The 19,918-nt window shown below is 45.6% G+C and overlaps 1 long non-coding RNA gene across 1 annotated transcript in view; it reads right to left on the minus strand.

The window, feature by feature from the left end:
* Positions 1-4,377: 4,377 nt before the first annotated feature.
* Positions 4,378-19,918, minus strand: part of LOC138497235 (uncharacterized) — a 270,252-nt gene continuing 254,711 nt past the window's right edge. The window contains exon 7 of the long non-coding RNA XR_011278547.1: positions 4,378-4,864. This is a non-coding gene — a long non-coding RNA (uncharacterized lncRNA). The remainder of the gene's footprint in view (positions 4,865-19,918) is intronic.

A 19,918-nucleotide genomic window follows, 5' to 3' on the forward strand; every position in this document is an offset into this window, starting at 1 on the left:
TGCTGGTACCGTTGTTACCAGACCGGCAAACTACGAGTTCTGTTTGCGGGTGCCTTCCCGCCCGCTAGGTCTGACCTGGCGGGCATACCGGCACCCGCGAGCAGAGCATGTCGGATGCACCAGCACCATTTTGAATGGTGCCGGTGCATCCGAGCTCCCCATTCCCATTGAACCCTATGGGGATCAAATGGGAATGGGGAGCATTTTTTTCCGGCATTCGCAAATGGGCATCTACCGGGTCCGGCGTGGCCGTAATAAGCTAATTCTTTTTGAATTCATATGGCTCCCCAACTCCATGACATGGAGGCCTCCAGCCTGGGGTCTTCCATGTCATGGGGTAGGGGGGAACCTGGGACTTCAAAAAGAAAGTTTCTTTTTGTAGTCACTCTGTATTCATAAAGACATTATTTCTGTTACAGAAATAATGTCTTTATGAAGGCAAAGTGATTTCAAAAAGAAATTAAAAAAAAATATTTAGAAAAAATATTTTTACATTATTTTTCTCCAAGTGGGGCCCCTTCCCAGGACATGTGCTCGTGGGGCCCCCCACACCGCGGGGCCTGCGGGGGCCCTGTTACGATTAACATCTGGCAAGCAAATATGACAACACCCAATACAATGCTACAGACCTATAGACCGAGGGAGGGGCCATTGTCTTGGGATAATGACCAACCCAGATGTTATGGCCCGAGGCAAAGTCGAGGACCATACGTTGGCGTAGGATCCTTATCCCAAGTGATAAATACCCCTGCCGAGGTCTATAAGGCTAATCGCACATACCGGCAATACCAATATTGGTTTTGGAGTTGTGCTTATGAAGTAGAAAAAGTTTACTATCTGTCGTTATGGGGATCGTTCAATGCCCTTTATGATTGATGTAGTAGAGGGATGGTGAGAGGTGGGGAAGAAGAGATGTGTAAGAGGATAAGTTTTCACCCCCCCCCCTCTTTTTTCTCCCTCCTTTCCATTAATATTGTCTTTTGTGATGTTTTGTGTGTGTTAGTGAGTACTTTTGGTATTGTTCTGCTATTTTATAGTTCACATTGGGTGATTGTTTTTTGATGTATTCAAGGCGGGATGCTCTGGGATTTTAGATCTTGATTGTTTTTTGCAGTACCTTGTTGAAACCTATGTGAAGATATTATGTTTTGTTGAAAAACTAATAAAGAAATATTTTTAAAAAACGAAAAAAGTTTACTAGTGAGTCAAATAAATAATTAATAAATTGCACGTGCTATTATTTTGTAATATTTAAAAACTAGGGCTGTCTTTATAAGTAAAGCATTTTAATTGAAAACGTTGTTGAGCTGGAAAGGTTTTAATATGACCATACCTTTGGTGTAATGTAAAAAGAAACGGATTTTCTACAAGAAAGAGAAAGCGTTTCACATGTTGTATCTTTCGCATTGGTGTGGTAAATTGTGGGTAGCAGTGGGAAAAAATACCCTCCCAGAGAGGGAGGGATTTGTTAAGCAAAGTCATAGCAGGGAGTTGCATTGCTGCCTCTCTGTCTGCTTCTGACGTCAGAATATTCAGGAGGCAGCCAGTACCAGTAGGTTTGACTGCACTTCGAACTTTCCGATTGGCTGAGAGGATGTCAATCACGACTTCCAAGTGCTAATATTCAGTGGGAGTCAATGACAGCATGCTGTTTGGCAAACAAATACGGTACTACTTTGCAACAATGGCGCAGCCTCTGTGCATGAGTGCATTGCCCAGATTTAGTCGCGTTGCCTACACAGCGAGGGAAGAAGTGAGAGAACAAAGAGGAATTATCTGGTTTCTGATACATGATGGCCTTGAAGTAAAATACCATCCCACTACACTCTTGTTTACAGAGCGCTTTCTTTGCTAGACAGGATGCAAGGTAAATGCTTATTCCTGCTCGACACATTTGAAACAGAAATGATTCTTCTTTTAAAGTTGGCTCGACTTTATGTCTAGTTCACACCGCGCACCCATGCAATCTTAACCCAGTTGATCAAATTCCTTCATTGATTTTGAAATTAAGAAGTACTGGTGATGGCTTTCCTTTTTTATGTGCAACGCATTCAGAACGTCTCTTTATACTTATTTTGCGATCTGAGAATGTCTGAGAATGTCATTATGACTCTGTCTCACTCCACCAGCCAGGAACCCCCAGCTTGGAAAAGTGCCCTTGATCCAGCTATAGTCCAAAAAGGACAGCCACCCCTGTCAGGGGGCCACGGGGCCAAGCTCTGGTATCCAATTCCAGGAACTCCCTCAGCCAGGCCCTCTCTGGTCTAGCTGGTAGATAGTCAGTCTCCTGGACTCACATAATCTCCAGACAGTCCATCTCCACGGATTCTTAGGAATTCGGACCTGCAAGAGCGTTCACCCAAAGCGCATTGAGGCCATACCAACTGAACTAGGTGCTATACAAATGCCACCCAGCATAGCATAACATAGCATGACATTTGTTTCCATAAACACATGCACCGTGTGTAGGATTCTGCATTTTTGGTCATTTTCTACATCTTCTAGCCTAGTGACGGTTCTCAATTCTGCAGGTGTTCCAGACTTCTCTAACCTGAAACTTGAAACTCTAGAAAAAGCAGCAGATGGCATGTTTTAACACTCTGACTGCGTCATTTATCCCAGCTACTTAAATGCATGATTGTGTCTTTTGTCAAATCCCTATCTATCATGTAACCATCACTGTGCTGGACTCATCCAGTTCTTGACCAATCGGGGGTTTTATAGACCCCCCTTCAATTTAATGAAATACAAAATTGAAGATTTCACTCCCCTTTTGGCGTTCAACAAGGTTTTTCTCCAGTAAAGCAACCTTCTAAATCCTGAACAATGCTCCCCAGGAAGGCCTGGTTTCATGACTTACCCACAATAACATGTGGTCTAGCTGGTACATAGTCTTCTGGACTTGCATACTCTCCAGACAACCCATCGGAGCACCCATGCACTAGCCAGATCTCCACGGGTCGTCAGCAGGGATGTACCTGCCCCTACCTACCTTCGTACTGGCTAAACTGCACCCACGCATTCTAAAATCCTCTCATCAATTCTAATACCTCGGACTTCGGTCCTCCAAGGGCGATCATCCACAGCGCTTTGAGGCCATACCAATGGCACTAGGCGCTATACAAATGCCATCTAACATAACATAACATTTGTTTCCATAAACACATGCACTGTTGCAATTTTGGTCAGTTTCTAAATATTCATTTTAGATTAACTAAGAAAGGCCTTCTGCGTATCCCCATGCAAATCAGAAGTTCGAATCTATTTCTGCTACTTTAAAAAAACAATGTTCGTGCAGATCAGCTGTTTGTACAGTCTTACGTGAGAGTCTCATAAACTGTGCACTTTAAGGGTGTACATCTGAATAGAATATGTTACACATATTCGTCTCTATTTTATCCATTGGCACCAGGTCCTCCAGGATGCCCATGTGCCCCGATGCCCATGAAACACACCCTTACCTCTCTAACAGCCTGTTGCCTAAGCCATCTAAAAACGTGTGATCGTTAGTATCTTTTCCTTGTATTTTCCTGCTCAGAGTCAACAACGTACTCATTTAGTTGGGCTATGAATATCAGGGGGGACTGCAGAGTTCCCAGTAGGCTTCTGCACCCTGGGTCTCTTGTGTGGTAACCTGTTTAACTTCCACATTTACTCAAAGGAAAAGGGTTGGATTTGCTGAAAATGTGAGACATGGGGCCGCTCTGAACATTATATCCAGGGCCTCTTTTGGTTCCCAGTCCACCCCTGCTGAACATACTCCAGATCAGATAACACAACATGAGACCCTTGCAGAGAAAACATAACTCAGAGTTCAGCAAATACAATGCACAAATGTATGTCAAATTTCATTGGAGTTGTGTTACTGCAGCCATCAGATGACTGTCTTGATTTAATCCCTTTAATATAGTTCGGTGCCTACGATGACACTGCCAAAGCACCTCTGGCCCGTGTAATTACAAAGTCATGTAATTGCTAGTGCAGCTTAACCTACTATTTTGTACCATTGTAATTTTTCGCACTTCTGAATTATGACTCCTAGCCCGCTAACCATGGGTATTAACTGCAGTTAATGTGTAAACAGTTAAGATTTGTGTCCTAAATTCCTAGATCTCCTCCTTTTTTTGTTTGCTTTGAATATCCCAAAGCATTGATATGATAAGATATTTTATTTATATCGTGCTCGTACATAAGTGTTTCCAAAAGAAATCGAGTGGAAACCACTGTATACCATCCTATTCAGGAGGCACTGTAGTCAATCCCCGTTTTCTGAGTGTTCATACCCGGTTTCACTGATTCTATCTTTGATGTCGACTTGTGCATGAAATAAACACACTTACAACTCATGCTACTAATTAAACACAAATTATATGGATGTTTTGGTCTTCTTCAGATAGTCTATATTTTTTATATATACATATGTATTTCTTTGTGCCTGAAACATTGTCACGAGATCCTTCACTTTTTTATAATAATACACCAGGTTCAAGTACATTCCAATAAAGCAGGATTGTCCAAGTCCAGGTCTCGAGGGCCAGATCCATGTTGGAGTTTCAGGATACCCTCATTAATATTCCTGAGATAAATTTGGAAACCATGATTCTAAACGTATGCAAATGCTGTTTCATGAATATTAATGAGCAATACCTGGAAAACCCTACAGGATTCTGGCCCTCGAGACCTGGAGTTGAACAAACCTGCGTATAAAGGTTTCTTCACACATCACACGTGTTATTTTCTGAACACTTTCCTCCTTCTCGTGATCGCTAGACTCCAGAAGCTCCTGGGATCCCTTCCCGGCTGATGACTCCACCTCGGGCATCGGATTGGCAAACCTCTAGTGACAAAGGGCAGTTGGCCTCATCTAGGATTGATAGAAAGATAAGAAGATTAAGTATTACATCATCTTGATTCCTTATTGATTTTTAAATTACTTCCTCTCCCCTTGCCAGGAAATCAGAAACAGAATGCTGGTTATCATTAAGGACTTGTTATCATTTAGCAATTCACTCATTCTTACGATACGTAACAGGGAAGACATTCATTGAAACAGCTGCTCAATCTGTGGCAATGGTGAATGAATCCTCAATTTTTTTAATTTAAGAATTTGGGTGATGGAGCTTCAGTTGCATCATAAATAGCTGCTCCTGATCACCCTCTTTGACTAGGATCTAATACACTACTGGATATGGTTTGTTCAAAAGTATTCATGACCCTTGCAAAACAGGCGAGATATTCAAACTACTTTGCCTTATTTCTTGCACGATTGTTTTTCTAAACTTTACTACCCACTTTACGTTTTATGGCCGTTGTCTTCCCAGTTTACAGCGCCTTTGAAGTTCTTGCACTAAAGGCAGCCTTTTGCATTGTAGGGGGAAATTGGGAATTTAACAATTTAAGTATTCCCTAGTGTACTGCTACATTATGATATTAAATAGGCACTGTAAACTGCCATGTTTGAAGTCTGCGGGTTGCTCATGTGAGGCAAGCCTTTAGACTTTACTGCACATGAAGGCTCTTTGCATAGGGTGTAGGAATGCTTGCCTTCACATCTCTTGCTTCTAACGTTTTTCCCTTTTGGCATATGTAAGTGTGTTTTAGGTTCCTGCTTTCTTAAGAGAAGTGGCATTAGAAGACATGAGTCATCATATTATAAGCGTTCTCACCTGCCTCACAGCATGTGTCAATCTTTGAAGAGTATACTCACCAGGGACGTCATTTCACCAAAATGCCATGGGTTGCAGAAGTGACATCACAAGACCACTGACCTCTGATGACATCACAGGGAGTGATGTCATTTGCCCCCACCCCAAAGTGATATATATATATGTATTTCTTAGCGATGGAACACGACATTTCACCCCTTGACAAAACAGGAAGTGGCATCACATAACGTACACTATGAAAAATATGGTTACGATATCACTGTAATGGGATATATATTTCATACAAGAATGGATCGCTATATGTATCATTAAGATCAGTGTGTATAGGCTCATATTACCAAATTACTGTGAATGCAAGCAGACTTCCATGGCCAAATGATAATGATGTGTATTATATAGCACTTACTTAAGCGCTTTATATAGAAAAATATACTTACAATATCACCCAACCTTTGTTGGTACACATTTATCGACCTCAGAAGGATGAAAGGCTGAGCTGAGGTGTTTAAGAACAGACTAAATCAGTGACTCACCCCCTGAAGTGTGCCTGAAATAAACCATTAATGAGTCTAGTAATTATTGCGTAGAATTCCAGAAAGACACATTATTTGGTATTCCTATTCTTTCTTATTTAGGGTCACTGCTGAAAGTGTTAGACATGTGGAAACCCTGTTCTTTTTTTCTTTTTTAGGAGGCCTGAACAAGAAAGCCAGCCAGTCCAGAAGCGAAGAGCCAAATGGCACTGGCCACAGCCCAGGAGCTTGCATTAAAAGAAATGTTTTTTTATATTAAATGTTCTTCTTTTGCTTTTTTCTTTAGGGGTAGCAAGGGAGACCTCAGGGGTCACAGTTGCGACCCAAGGCGACACCTAAATGACATCCCTGATACTCACCTTCACTTACTATATTACGATATGCTGCCCTCCCTGATAACACCAACTAACTTCAAAGAACACAGCTGAAATCAAAGGATGGCATAGAGGGGCTTTGTGCCCCGCTGGCAACATTGCTTCAGTATGATTTTTTGCCCTGTTGTTGGTTTGTTTTTGTTCTTTTAATGCTTTTTATTAATAAATTTTTCACCAATCCACTGGAATCGTGAAAGGTAATTTTTCCCACTACAAATCTGGTGCCTTAGACATCGGATTCCCTGTGGCTCTGCAGCCAGGTCCTAGGCCCTCCTGGCGCACTTCCCAGTGATCGCCCCGTGAGTCCGGAGAGACGATTTCGTCAGAGGGGAGAGCTGGCCGGAGTGCCCAGAGACTCGAGGAGGGCAGGCAGAGCAGGTGCAGAAGAAAGGGACAATCGAAAATCGTGGGTTGGTGAACACAGGTAATTGTGTTAGTGCATTGTTATGTTTTCTAATGTGTTGTCTGAAATCTGTTGTGATTATCCAAGGATACAGGACAGGAAAGTACAGTGCCTACAGAACTGTTTATCTGAATAAGACAAAGTAAAGTTGTTGGCCACCGCAGTTTAAAAGCAGCGCATCCATGCTCCCTTCTGATTTAAGAGAACACGAGAACGCTGTGCCGGTCTGAGCAGTTTAGTATTGATTTGGGATTAGGAAGAACGCGATCTGAGTGTGAAGATAATATTTTGGTTAGAGCCCCATGATTGTCCTGTCTTAAACTTAATACTTGAAACCCTAAATATGCAACTCAGTTGTGCCTCCTTTAAATTTTACACTCTCCTCTATCTTAGTAATTATTTATTTTATTTATTCATATACAGGAGGAACAATGTTCTTTTGATCACAAAAGAACGTACAATGGATAATAAATCAGATTTGGCGGGAAGCATGAGCTTCTTACAATGGGATGAGTTTGAGGGACATTCTGACCAGGTTGTGGAGGGGAGTAAATGGAACAGCCACCGGGGACAATTCATAAGTGAACATGCATAGATTACAGATAACCAACATTGGACATCTTTAATTACAGGTAGGCGGTATGGCCAGTTGTGCTTGGGGCGTGACCACGATGGGTGAAGTGCTAGAATGGAAGCAGAGAAAGTGAGAGACAAAGGCAGGTTAGAGGCAAGGGACATTTTTTAGCTAGCAGGCAGATGAGAGGTATGTTAAGAGGGTAACTCAGAGGTGTGAAGATTGGCTATTAGTTTTGTTTTGAACAAATAGTACGGGAGCTGTAACAGGTACTGTTTCTACCGATTATGTGTCTTGTCTTTCACTCTTACTGAAAAAGCTGAAATACTGCTCTGTATTGTGAGTAGGGTAATGGGGGATGTAGGCTGTAACCCAGAAGTCATCTGAATCTGACCAACACCTGTGGGTGTTTCCGTAATTTCTGTAATGGGGAGGAACAGAGGTTGGGTGTGTGAGAAACCCAGGTCTAGTCTCACTCTTTCTCCCCTTGAATCCTCAGGGCAGGTGGCCAGGGAAAGGCCATCACTCTTGGATCCTGATCATCGGGGTGGAGAAGCGAGGGAGGATCACCTGGGTGGAGGGTCCTTTATGGGCTATTATAAGCCAGTGTCCCTCACTTTTCCACACATGACATTTGACAGTACTGGGACAAGGAAGAGGTGGCTAGGCGTAATGCACACCAACATGCAGCACTTTGGTTCTGAGATGAGGAAGAGGGCCTCAGAAAAGTACCATTGGAAGGATCTGGCATGTCTTGCTAATAAGCCTATTGTCAGGCAATTAAGGAAAGGGACTTGCACCTACAACCCCTTTACGCAACTCAGATGTATAAAAGGGGCGTGTGCAGAAAGATGAGAGGAGCGAGGCGGGATGCTGAAGGGAGCCGTGTGACGCCATGCTGCAGCCGAGGAAGTACATTGAAGACCGACCTAGCTAAAGGTCCAAATGGGTGTGAAGTGGGAGTAGGAGCTCCGTGGCGTACAGGCGAGGCGAAGGAAGGAGACCAGATGAGGTCCTTCACTGCCCCTAAATGACTGCTGGCAGGTATGGCATGGATGAGGAGGAGGAGGTAAATGGGGATGATGAGGATGAGCACACCCCCTGCCCGACACCATCGTTCTGCCCGGCCACCCTGCACAGCCCCCCTCCAGCACCCATCCCCAAAATCTGGGACATGGATGTGTGTATCCGTGGTATGGAGGAACGGCACTGGGCATTGGCCAAGATGGTTCAGCAGCAGCAGACTGAATCTCGCCTCATGGGGAGTGCATGCAAGCTAGCAGCTGCAGGTACACACAGGCCCTGGGACACACCATCGCTGCCCTCATCATCCTTTCCCAAAAGGTCCAGGAGGGGTAATGAATAGGTGTCGGCAATGGCAGAAACCCTCTCCCACACCCTGCAGGTCACCGTGGAGAGTTTGGGGTTCAGGGGTCTGACCTGCCCTCAACTGTGACCACCCGAGCGAGCTTGCAGCAGGGCAGCCCGAGGCGCAGCTTCCAGCGGCTAGCAACCACACCTGGCCCAGTCAAGTACCCTGTGGCCAAGAAGCCTAAAATGTGACACTTTTGTGTTTGACACTGTGACTTTTGGGTGTTTGGGGTATGTGGGGTGAAGGAGAGGAATGTGGGGACAGGGTGTTTGGGGAGGAGGAGAAGGGGGAAGGGAGAGGGTATGTGGGGAGGGGCAAGGGTGTGAGGACATGATGTTTGGGGAGGGGGCACAGGGTGTTGTAGTTTGAATGTTTTATCAATACTTTCAAGTTTGCACTTGAAGCAATGAGTGGACATTCCTTATTTTGGTGCAAGTATTTATTGTGTGTGCGCATCATATGCAGTAAGGTGCAAGGGAAGTGCAGAGTGAAAGGGGTGCTGAGAAGAAGATATCAATGAGTTCTTGATGGGCCATGCACCCATCCCTGGCCTCCATGTGCACGTGCCTGGGCCTGGCTGGTGCTGCATCATCAGCATCATCCTCTGGCAGAGGAATGTCCATATCTGGGGGTAGGGTTATGTTGCGTCTGGCACAGATGTTATGCAACAGACCAGGAGTATCTGCCCCACCTTCTCTGGCCTGTGCATGAGTGCACCCCCAGACCTGTTTAGGCATCTGAAACGTGCCTTCAAGAGCCCAAAGTTCAGCTCGATAGCCGCCTTCGTCCTCACATGTGTCCTTTTCTATGCCATTGCCTCCTGCAACTGAGAGGGGTCATCAGCCACAGAAGCAGCGGGTATTGTGAAGGCATCATGAAGCAAGACACAGACAACAGATTCAGAATTCAAAATAAAACACTTTATTAATTTAAATGTCAGAATGGAAAAAGGCCTAACTTGCCCTATCCTAAGGTGGGACTTCCCTACCTAAATGAAACTAAGGAAAGTCTGTGTCAAACAGTTCAACTTAAGAATCTGTCTGTGTCCAAAACCTATACTTGCCCTCACAATTAATCTATACAATGTGTAGGGATGTCAGCAGCCAAAAGAAACAGTGTGCAACATAAAGTTCCGAGCTTCTTCCAGCTTGCAGCTTCCTTTCAGCTACCTATCCCAAGTATACAACAGTTCCAACTAAAAGTCTCAAAATTATCTCTCTTAAGTTCAGGGTGATACAGTTTTATCCAATATTCAGGGTTCCCTTCCCCAAGTTCCAAGTAACACAGTTCCAAACACAAAAGAACCTTTAGACTCCGTCCTCAAGTCAGTAAATGTTTCAAGTCTCAGGGTTCCCGTCCCCAAGACTTAATTTCAGTATCACAGAAATATCCTTTGTATTCTTAGGGGTCTTTACCACACTTGCACACTCTTTTTATGGTTGGTTTTCATGTGAATATATTGAATGTGTTGGATTATACTTCGGTGTTCCAGTTAATTCGGCTTTCAAGGAATATTTCTGTTATATGTAGTTTTCACACATTTTGGTATTTAATATGCCTCTATTTGGTTTAATATTAAAGTTCAATTCACTTTAGAATTCAGCATACAATGGTTTTACTTGGATTTCATTTTTTAATACAGCACATAACGGTTTTACTTGAATTTCAAGTTCTGTTCACTTCTGAACTCAATATGTAACAGTTCTGCTTATTTGTAAAGTTTTCAATCAGTTCAGTATTCAATAGACATGGGTTGTACTCATAAGACACTTTCAATTCAACCCGCTGTTTAATATTCCTTTAGTTTGCTTTAAATGGAATTCCCAGCACTTAGACTTTCGAAGACGTGTTTCCTTAAACATGCGACCACTTCAATACAAAGTATTTCTGGTAGTTCAATAGTTGACAATGGTTTAAACCGGAGACCTTTGAAAACGTGTTTCCTTAAACATGCGACCACTCTGATACAAAGTATTCCTCTAGAATAGAAAATGTTCAAACGTTCGCGCACCGGGTTTCTCATTCACTCGGTCGCGTTCACAGGTTTCCCAGCAGTGTGGATCGCACAGCCTTCTGCTTTTCAGGCCAGGGGTCCAACTCCTGCCCCTCAGGCACTCCTGTGTTGACATCTTAACACAGGGGAACGAGCATCTTGAACACCAGGGAAAGGCACTACCTCTCCACACAGCTCCCTTCTCAATGTTCAGGCTGCTCCACAGAGCCCCAGCTCCCACGTCACGCGTCGGTAGACTGCCTCTCTCTGCAGACCTCGGTGTCTCAGTGTGTTTCTCAAATAAGATTCCTTGCTGCTTGCACCAGCCTCCCCGCTTCTACTCCTGTCGCTCTCTTTTGCTGCTGGGCTGGTCCCTTAACAGACTGCAGGTGTGGATGCCCAAACATCCCTGCCTGACCGCAATCAACAGAACATGCTTGACCTTCACATCTCTTAGCAGGGATCTTCCTCGTCCCAGTACCAGAGTGGTAAAAGAGTGTTTCGATCAAGGGCACCCCACTCCCAGGCCCCAAGGACCCTCAACCCAGGTGATCGTCACTCGCTTCTCTGCCCCCAGGGTCGGGATCCAAGAACAATGGCCTTTCCCTGGCCCCCTTCACAGAGGATCCAAGGGGTTTTGGAGTGAGAATACCTTTAGGTGTCTCACAGTATCCAGAGTCACCTGCAAGGGGTAAGGATACAAGGTTAGCCTATTCTTGCATTTGGTAGAACTGTGTTTATTTGCCATGTTTTACACTTAGCCTGTATGTGTCGGGTAGCCACATTATGCATCTCGTCTAAAAGTATGGCTGTGCCTTTTGCTCCCTGCTGCCCCCTGTGGCAAGCATTATTTTTGCATCTGTGTTGTGATGGGTTATGCTCTCTGAGGCAGATTGCTGCGGGTAGGAAATGTATTGCCACTAACTGACCATAGTGAAGACTCACCAGTCTGCATACGTGCCCTCATAGTCTGAAGTGAACAAACCAAGCCTCTACCACACCACTGACTACACGCACGTCACGACGCCTGCAATGAGGTCAAACCATACACATTCATGCATCAACACCACAAGATGGGTACCAAGCACAGAAGGCCCCAATGCTCACTGACCAGTTCAGCAACACTGAAGCTGCCAACAATACCTCTCAATCCCACTAACCATCCACCCTAACACTGGTTCCATAGTAGACTCAGCAGAGTGCCAAGAAACTACGAAGGTGGCAACAGTGTGTGGTACAACATCCATTGACATTCACATTGACATTTACATGTCTGAGTAATGATGCTCAGCAGTGATGTTACCGGTGACAGCTGAATCTCAACAGTCAGTCTGTGCATGCATGCCCCATGTCTCACCAGGACATATGTCTCATGGCCCTAGGTGGCACAGTCTACTGATACACTTGCTTTTGGAGGGGTGGCAGTGATGCATCCTGGTACCTGTAGTGCACTGCACGTGGATGCCCTTTGGTGTTTGGAATGACCTGGTCAGTGACTGATACTTCTCCAGTCATGTGCTACTCCTGTGTGTTGTGGCCTGTCAATTGAGGTGTGAAGTGTTTGGTCCTGCATGTATGTACAGGGTGATTGATGGACATGCATTTGAGGTATTACCCACCCACTTTGCCTGCCACCCATGCTGCAATGTAGGTGTAAATGTACATGTACTCGCCCAACATGCATGTCCTTTGTTCTCTGTGATGTGCCATGCAAGCCTGCAGGGTGCTGTTCTTCAGGACCATGGAATTGTGGGTTGATCCTAGGGACCGGACACAGCAGTGTGTGTTGGTCTGGTCAGCATCACAGGTCACCTGGACATTGAGGGAATGGTATTGCTTCCGGTTCCTGTAGACCTCCTCTGTGGTGTGGGGGCCACGATTGTTTTCGTGCGTGCAGTCTAATGCTGCCAACACAATGGGCATGCCCGCAGTCGCATTGGTGGTGTTTACATGTGCCTGAGTGGTTGGGAGAGATGTGCTGGCCCACATGGCACAGGAGGGCCTTCAGTATCTGCACCAGCACTCTGGAGAAAGCAGGCTGCAATATGCCTTGCAGCTGGCTCACAGTGTTACACCATTTCGCCGATGGCAGCTTAGGCGTCATTGGTCCCTGTGTGGAGCTATGATTCGAGGAAACTCCGGTATAGCAAGAGAAACCTGTGCCAGCAGTCTAGTTGTTTCACGTTGCCGTCAGGAACACGTGATCAGTCATCTGATCCCTCTTAAGGAACCCGGAACTCTGCTCCGGCGCGTCGCTTCTGCTGAATGTGATGCTCTGTAAGTTCGCTAAGATTCAGATCCCCGAACCCTATTCTATCGACAACTATCTAACTCTCTTTTTCTCACTAACGTTCCTTTTGGTTGTAGAATTGTGTCTCGTCTCGGGCTGCTCACTTCCTCTCCCTCGATCAGTCCAGGGAATTCCTCCGTCCCTTCAAGCGGGGCCTTCCATTTGATATTCCGCTCTAGACCGCAAGTCCGCCTAGCGGAAGTAAGTCCAATTCCTACATTTAGCTCATCTTTCCCTTGTTTAGAACCATACTTACCAATCTTCCTTTGTCAGTTGTTATCCTCCTTTTTGGACTTCAAATCCTTCAACTGCCAGGGAGGACCCATTCGAAGGATCTAACTCCAGTCATTTCTAAAGTTAGTTATCATACTCTCCTCATCTACTTACCCTTCATTCTGCTCTTCTTCTACTCACCTGTAATTCTCGTTCTGTAGGTCTCTTTCCACTACACCACCTAGAGAAGGGCCATCCTGAGAGAAAGCCAGTCCTGACGTCCGGAGTCTTTCCTTCAAGAAGACTGATTCAAGATCTCCAGGGTTTTCTTCCCCAGAGGGTTTCCCTGGGGTTCGTGTTTCCCCTCACCGATTCTTATATGTTCGGTGCTAGGGGGGAACAGGGATTCCGGGGTGATTCTTCTCCTCTGCTGTTGCTGCTCCGAACAAGTTGGCATCCGATCAGGTTAGTGTTTGTACTCCTAAAATATCCTTTTTGGGATTTGGTTACACAATACCAAGAGGTACTAACCTCAACGGAGTTATAACTGTAACACACAGAGTGCTGGAACGTGCCAGTGGGCAGAAAGTGCAGGGCCAACACTAGCTTCATCATCGGTTTTATGGCTGTGTTAATGTAGGACTTCCTCACAATGTCATCCTGGATAAGGGTCAGGAGGTCAAGAATCGCCTCACTGCTTAGGCGGTGCAGGGTGTATCTGGCTTTTTGTGTGAGCCCAGGGTGTAGCACTTGTGTAGGGAATCACAGCATGACTTTTCCTCACCACCTGCATCCCCATCATCATCCTTCTCCTCCTCCTCGTCCTCCTGTCCCTGGCCTCCTGTCACCACTGCTGCTGCTCCAGCTCCATCAGCTGCACATCAGCATGCAGCGCCTCCAGGTGCATGGCAGCAACAAATAGTGTAAGCATGGTTGTTTTGAGAAGGGTTCTTGGGGTGGGTGTGGGCCTTTATTACTTTTTGAGTGTGTAGTGGGTGTACCTGGGTGGATTGTGTGCACCTGTGGCCTTATTTACACCACCTGGTTCCATATACCGGCTGCTCTGAGGTGGTGGTGTCTCCGGCATGGATTTGCTGGTAATACTGGCATATTTCTGCCTGTATTACCAGCAAGTCAATGCTCATAATATGCCGGTAATACCATTGTGCCGGTATTACCAGCTCATGTTTTGGGTATTGCCGGTATTTCCATTGCCTGTGTACCGGCAACGGTAATTCCATGAGAGGTGTTACCGGTGCCAGTGATTCCAGCAAATGTGTTCCTTGTCACTCATGATTTGCTGCAATAATGCCGGTATACGTTATTACTGACACTTGATTACTGGGCCAACAAACTTGTAATGACCTCCCTGGTGTTATCCGGTTGTAGGTTAAAGGGTCGACTGCAATTGATTTGAATGCAATAGTTTTGAGTTAAAAGGACCGGGAAAAAGATTGAATGTTTTTTTTGGGCTTTTTTGGGGCAGCTGGGGGCTCCCCACCCAAACCCCCGTTTTTGGTGTAAAAAACACTTTTTTTCCTATACGGAAGTCAAAAAATAAAAATACATTTTAAAAAAGGCATTCAACCTTTTTTTCGGTCCTTTTGTTTCGAAAGTATTGTAATTTGAAACAATGCATTCAATCCTTTGACTGGACACCGTCTTATCCCTGTGAGAATGGGCACAGGTCCGTCTAGAGAAGTGCCACTTCCTCCAAAAGAAAGTCCAGCACACTTCATGTTTCCTCACTATTCGCCCAAAACATGTAAGTACTCGGATAAGTGGCACGAATGTACACATAGTGAGTAACTTAGACACGTTCCCCAGGAAGGTACATTTGACTTAGACAAGATAATTAATTTATGTAAGGCACTAGAGGAAAAAGGGGTGCATGTACACCAACGCCAATGGGACAGTTATCTAAAGCTACTAAGCGACACACTGAGTCCATTCAAACCCTAGGACCTGCCTGACACTTCCTGTTCATGAAATCGTTTCCACATTCAAATATTTGGGAGTTGAAATCAACAGCTCCAAGAGAGGAGTGACCATGCAGCAAGCCTTATGGACCAAGACAAAAAATCTAACCTCACAACTACTTCTTGTTCATGGCCAACCAATGCAAATGATGCTGGATACATGGCTAATAATGAGCCAGTTCAAATTACTTTGAATCCTGCCACACTCCTGCCATGTGTCCCTCAGTATCCTATTTCTCAACATGCTAAATAAGGTATTCTCTCTGTAATATAATCTCTTCTCCACCAGGATATTATTGTACCAACCCACAGTCCCTGTAATGCTCCTATTTTGCCCACTAACAAGCCAGGTAAAGAAGTTTACTGTTTTATTCAGGATTTGAACGCAGTTAATGCTGCACTGTTACCATCTTTTCCAGTTGTCCCCAATCCAGCTACCACTTTGTCATGTATTCCCTACTCAGCCAAGTATTATACTGTTGTAGATTTGTTTTCAGCATTTTTCTCCATACCGATACATCCTGAAAGTCAGTACCTGTTCGCATTTATCAATAAATCCACACAATATATGTTCACTAGGCTTTCAATGGGGGTACGTAGAAGGCCCAACAATGTTCTCCCAAATTTTAAAGAAAGATCTTGATTAGGTTCAGTTTCCAGGAGCGTCTAAGCCGGTGCACTATGTCGATGAGCTGCTCCAAGCCTCCCCCCTCCTTGAAGTGTGTGAGGAAAACTCACTTATTTTGTTGAAAGTGCTTGCAGAAAAGGGTCAGGCATATAAAGACAAAATATAGTATTGTGTGATATCTGGGCCATGCGATTTCTGCAGGAAAAAGACACCTGTCCCAGGATCAGATTGGAGCAATCCAGAAAGTCCCTAAACCCCAGACCGGGAAGCTGATTAGGGGGTTCCTCGCAGGGTAAGTTACTGTAGGCAATGGGTACCAGGTTATGTATCCACAGATAAGCCCTGTGTGTACCTCACACATGAATCGACCCCCAATCCTTTGCTATGATCCCAGGAAGCAGATGATGCCTTTGTCACCATTAAGCAAACACTTGCAATGGCCCTGGCTTTAGGTTTGCTGGATTGTCACGATTGTGGTTCCCCATGCTGTGTTGTCATTATTCCTTAAATGGAAGACACACATGAGTCAAATTCCTGGCTTGCCCAATTTGAAATGTTACTTATTTCTGCTGGCAATGTAACTCTGAGTCGCTGTTCATTTCTAAATCCTACCTCTTTGTTACCAACCTCTGAGGATGGGGAGCCACTTGACTGTCAGGTTGTCATGGAGACACTCTTGCCACCCTGTGTTAAATTGTCTGATGTACCTTTGTTGAACCATGGCTTGATTCTTTTGTTGACAGATCTTGTACCTCTGTTCCAGAAACTGGGTAATTGGTTTCTGGGTACTCTGTATTTGCACCCCATGCTATTCTAGAAGCATATCAATTACCTATTGCAAAAACAGCACAGGTGCTGAAACCGTGGCTCTCACCCATGCGTGTGCTCGGGCTCGAGATAGATCAGCTATAATCTATATACCAACTCCCGGTACGTCCACAGGGTGGTTCATGACTTCGGAATTCTCTGGAAGCAGCATGGATATTTACCCTCCACAGCACCCCAGAATTAAATGGAAAATATGTATCAGCTCTATTGAATGCAATGTTACTTCCTGCAGCTGTAGCCATAGTAAAATGTAAGGGTCACAATCCCTCACAATCATTTACAACCCAAGGAAATGCTCTAGCAGATAGATGGTGCAGCTCGAACAGCGGACTTGAAAGGGTTCCCTGGCTCCTAATGAATTTCTTGTTTGTGTTGCGGTTTCATGGTCATGTATCCCTCCCCTTTCCCGTCTGGTAATCCATCAAGATCAACTCCCAGAGGCTGAAAAGGTGACCTGGACTCACTGTGAGAGTAGATTGGGAGTAGACTCCCTCTGGCGCTCCTCAGGTGGCTGCCTAATGGCACCCAAGATACTTTTTCCCTACCAGATCCATGAAGCTCACGGCTGGGCCCATTCAGGTAAAAACACTATGATCACATTGTTGCATCGATATTGGATGGCTTCTGGTTTAGCCTATATGACTCAGAGTTATTGTGAAAATTGTGTTATATGTCAAACATACAATGTTAGGAGAGCGGTGCCTACGAAGCTGTCTGCATGTACTGTACTGGAAGGTACATTTTTACACATGCAAACAGACTTCATACAGCACCCTGCCTGCATGACGTAAGTTTACTGTTAAGTTCTTGTTCATGTATTTTCTGGGTGGGTGGAGGCATATCCCTCTTGAAGAGCAGATGCTGTCACAGTAGCTAAGAAGATGTTAACAGAGTTTATACCTCGGTTTGTATTGCCCCTCAGTATAGACAGTGGCTGAGGTATCCATTTTACTGGTCAGGTTATTAGAGAAGTGTGCAAAGCCTTAGGAATAACTGAACAGTTCAGTTGCGCTCATCGCCTGAGCTCTAGTGCGCATGTGGACTGCCACAATGGGGACCTCAAGTTGAGGCTGTCTAAAGTGTGGAAATATACAGGGTTGAAATGGCCTGAAGCCTTGCCCCTGGTTCTGTTTGTCATTCAAAATAATTCTCAGCGTACACATACATTGTCTGCTCATTAAATCCTTACTGGTCTCCCTATGAGAATGGGAACTACCCTAGCAGCAGTTCCCCACATTCAAAGTCTGTCATTAGAGAAGATACTTTGATTAAATATTGTTGCATTTTGATTAAAACTGTTCGATCTCTTCATGCCCATCTCTGTGAAGCTCCTCTTGAACCGGCTACTAAACCTTGCCACCCTCTGCAGCCAGGATGCTGTGTTCTCATCAAGGTCCACCAGTGAATGTCTGCGCTCCTGCCAAGGTGGCATGGTCCATTTTAAATTCTTCAAATTATGAATTCCACCATCAAGTGCGTAGGGTTCCCAGCCTGAATCCATGTGACTCATTTCTGCAAAGTCGCTGCTCCAGCTGATGACATCACCTCCATGTCCACCGATCTCTGCAGGTTGGCTCCAGTTTCACTGTGACCACCGATACCACCACCCGTGACATCTCCGATCATTTGCCAATGTCAGACTCTTTCAGTGTTGCTGGAACGGAACATCCACTACCAGATGGTGATGGTGTGGCCCTGTCAGGAGTCTAGGCGGAGAGTACAGGGCAGAGGCTATCTCTCACTGTATGCAAGTAGATTAAGGGAGATTCCAGAGACAATGCTAGAATATAACAGATTAAAGGTACATACCAAGCTGGTAGTAGAAACAGGTATTCACAGGAACTGCAGGAGCAGGCTGTAAACAAAGAGACAGAGAAATGGCAAAGACAAGCAAGTGCGCTGGGCAACTTGGATTGATCAGAAATAAGGGTGTACTGGAATATGATAAGGGGTCTCCAGGGATTAAGGAAAGCCCTTGGGATAGGTACCAGCAGATTACTTTTAACAACAGTCATACAGCAACGTCATGACTTAGGCGTGCCGAGGAAGCTGTTGTACTCAGTGCAAGGGTAAAACTGAAAGACTATATACTGAGGCAGGTACGACTTCAACGGACTAGGTGAAGGCAACAGAAGTCTTCCCTTATCTGATCGGAACGGAGAACAACCCAGGGTCACACTGTAAAACGGATTCAAGTGGAGACACCACAGTGGACCAAGATGTATACAAGTAGAAAGCAGTGTTGAAAAAAATAACCAGGTACAGGACAGGATATCAGAAGCTAGAACTGGCAGGTTGTAAGGCAAAGGAACAGGGCAGAAGACAGATGAGTGTGGCAAGGCTGCCAGGCAGGGAAGCCCAGGGAAGAAGGCCAGAAGGCAGCGGAGTGCGGCAAAGCCGCCAGGCGGGAGCCCAGAGGAGCAGGGCGGAAGGCAGCAGAGTGCGGCAGAGCCGTCAGGCTGGAGCCCGGAGAAGCAGGGCGGAAGGCAGCGGAGTGTGGCAGAGCCATCACGTGGGAGCCCATAGGAGCAGGGCGCAAGGCAGCGGAGTGTGGCATAGCCGTCAAGTGGGAGCCCAGAGGAGCAGGGCGGAAGGCAGCGGAGTGCGGCAGAGCCATCAGGTGGGAGCCCAGAGGAGCAGGGCGGAAGGCAGCAGAGTGCGGCAGAGCCATCAGGTGGGAGCCCAGAGGAGCAGGGCAGAAGGCAGCGGAGTACGGCAGAGCCGCCAGGTAGGAGCTCAGAGGAGCAGGGTGGAAGGCTGCAACAGACTGGAGAGGGAGCTGCAAGTATCACCAGCAACAGGAATCAAAAGTCCAAAAGAGGAATTCCAGGAAAGGTCAAAAACTGGTAACAGGAGCACTAGCACGAACTCCCAGAGAAAGCAGTTGACTGACCACTGCTTCTGTTCAAAGTGAGCTTATAAAGGCCCTCCCAGCCAGCAGGCCAGCAGGGTGGAGCTGATTGCAGACTCTGGCAGCTGTGTTAAGACCAGCCCTGGCTTCAGTAGCCTGCAGCAGTAGCAGCAGTGGTGGTTTCTAATCAAGTGCCCTCACGCTCTCTGCAGCC

Source organism: Ambystoma mexicanum, chromosome 5q (genome assembly GCF_040938575.1).
Source record: "Ambystoma mexicanum isolate Mex_15411 chromosome 5q, UKY_AmexF1_1, whole genome shotgun sequence".
Classification (NCBI taxonomy): Eukaryota; Metazoa; Chordata; class Amphibia; order Caudata; family Ambystomatidae; genus Ambystoma; species Ambystoma mexicanum.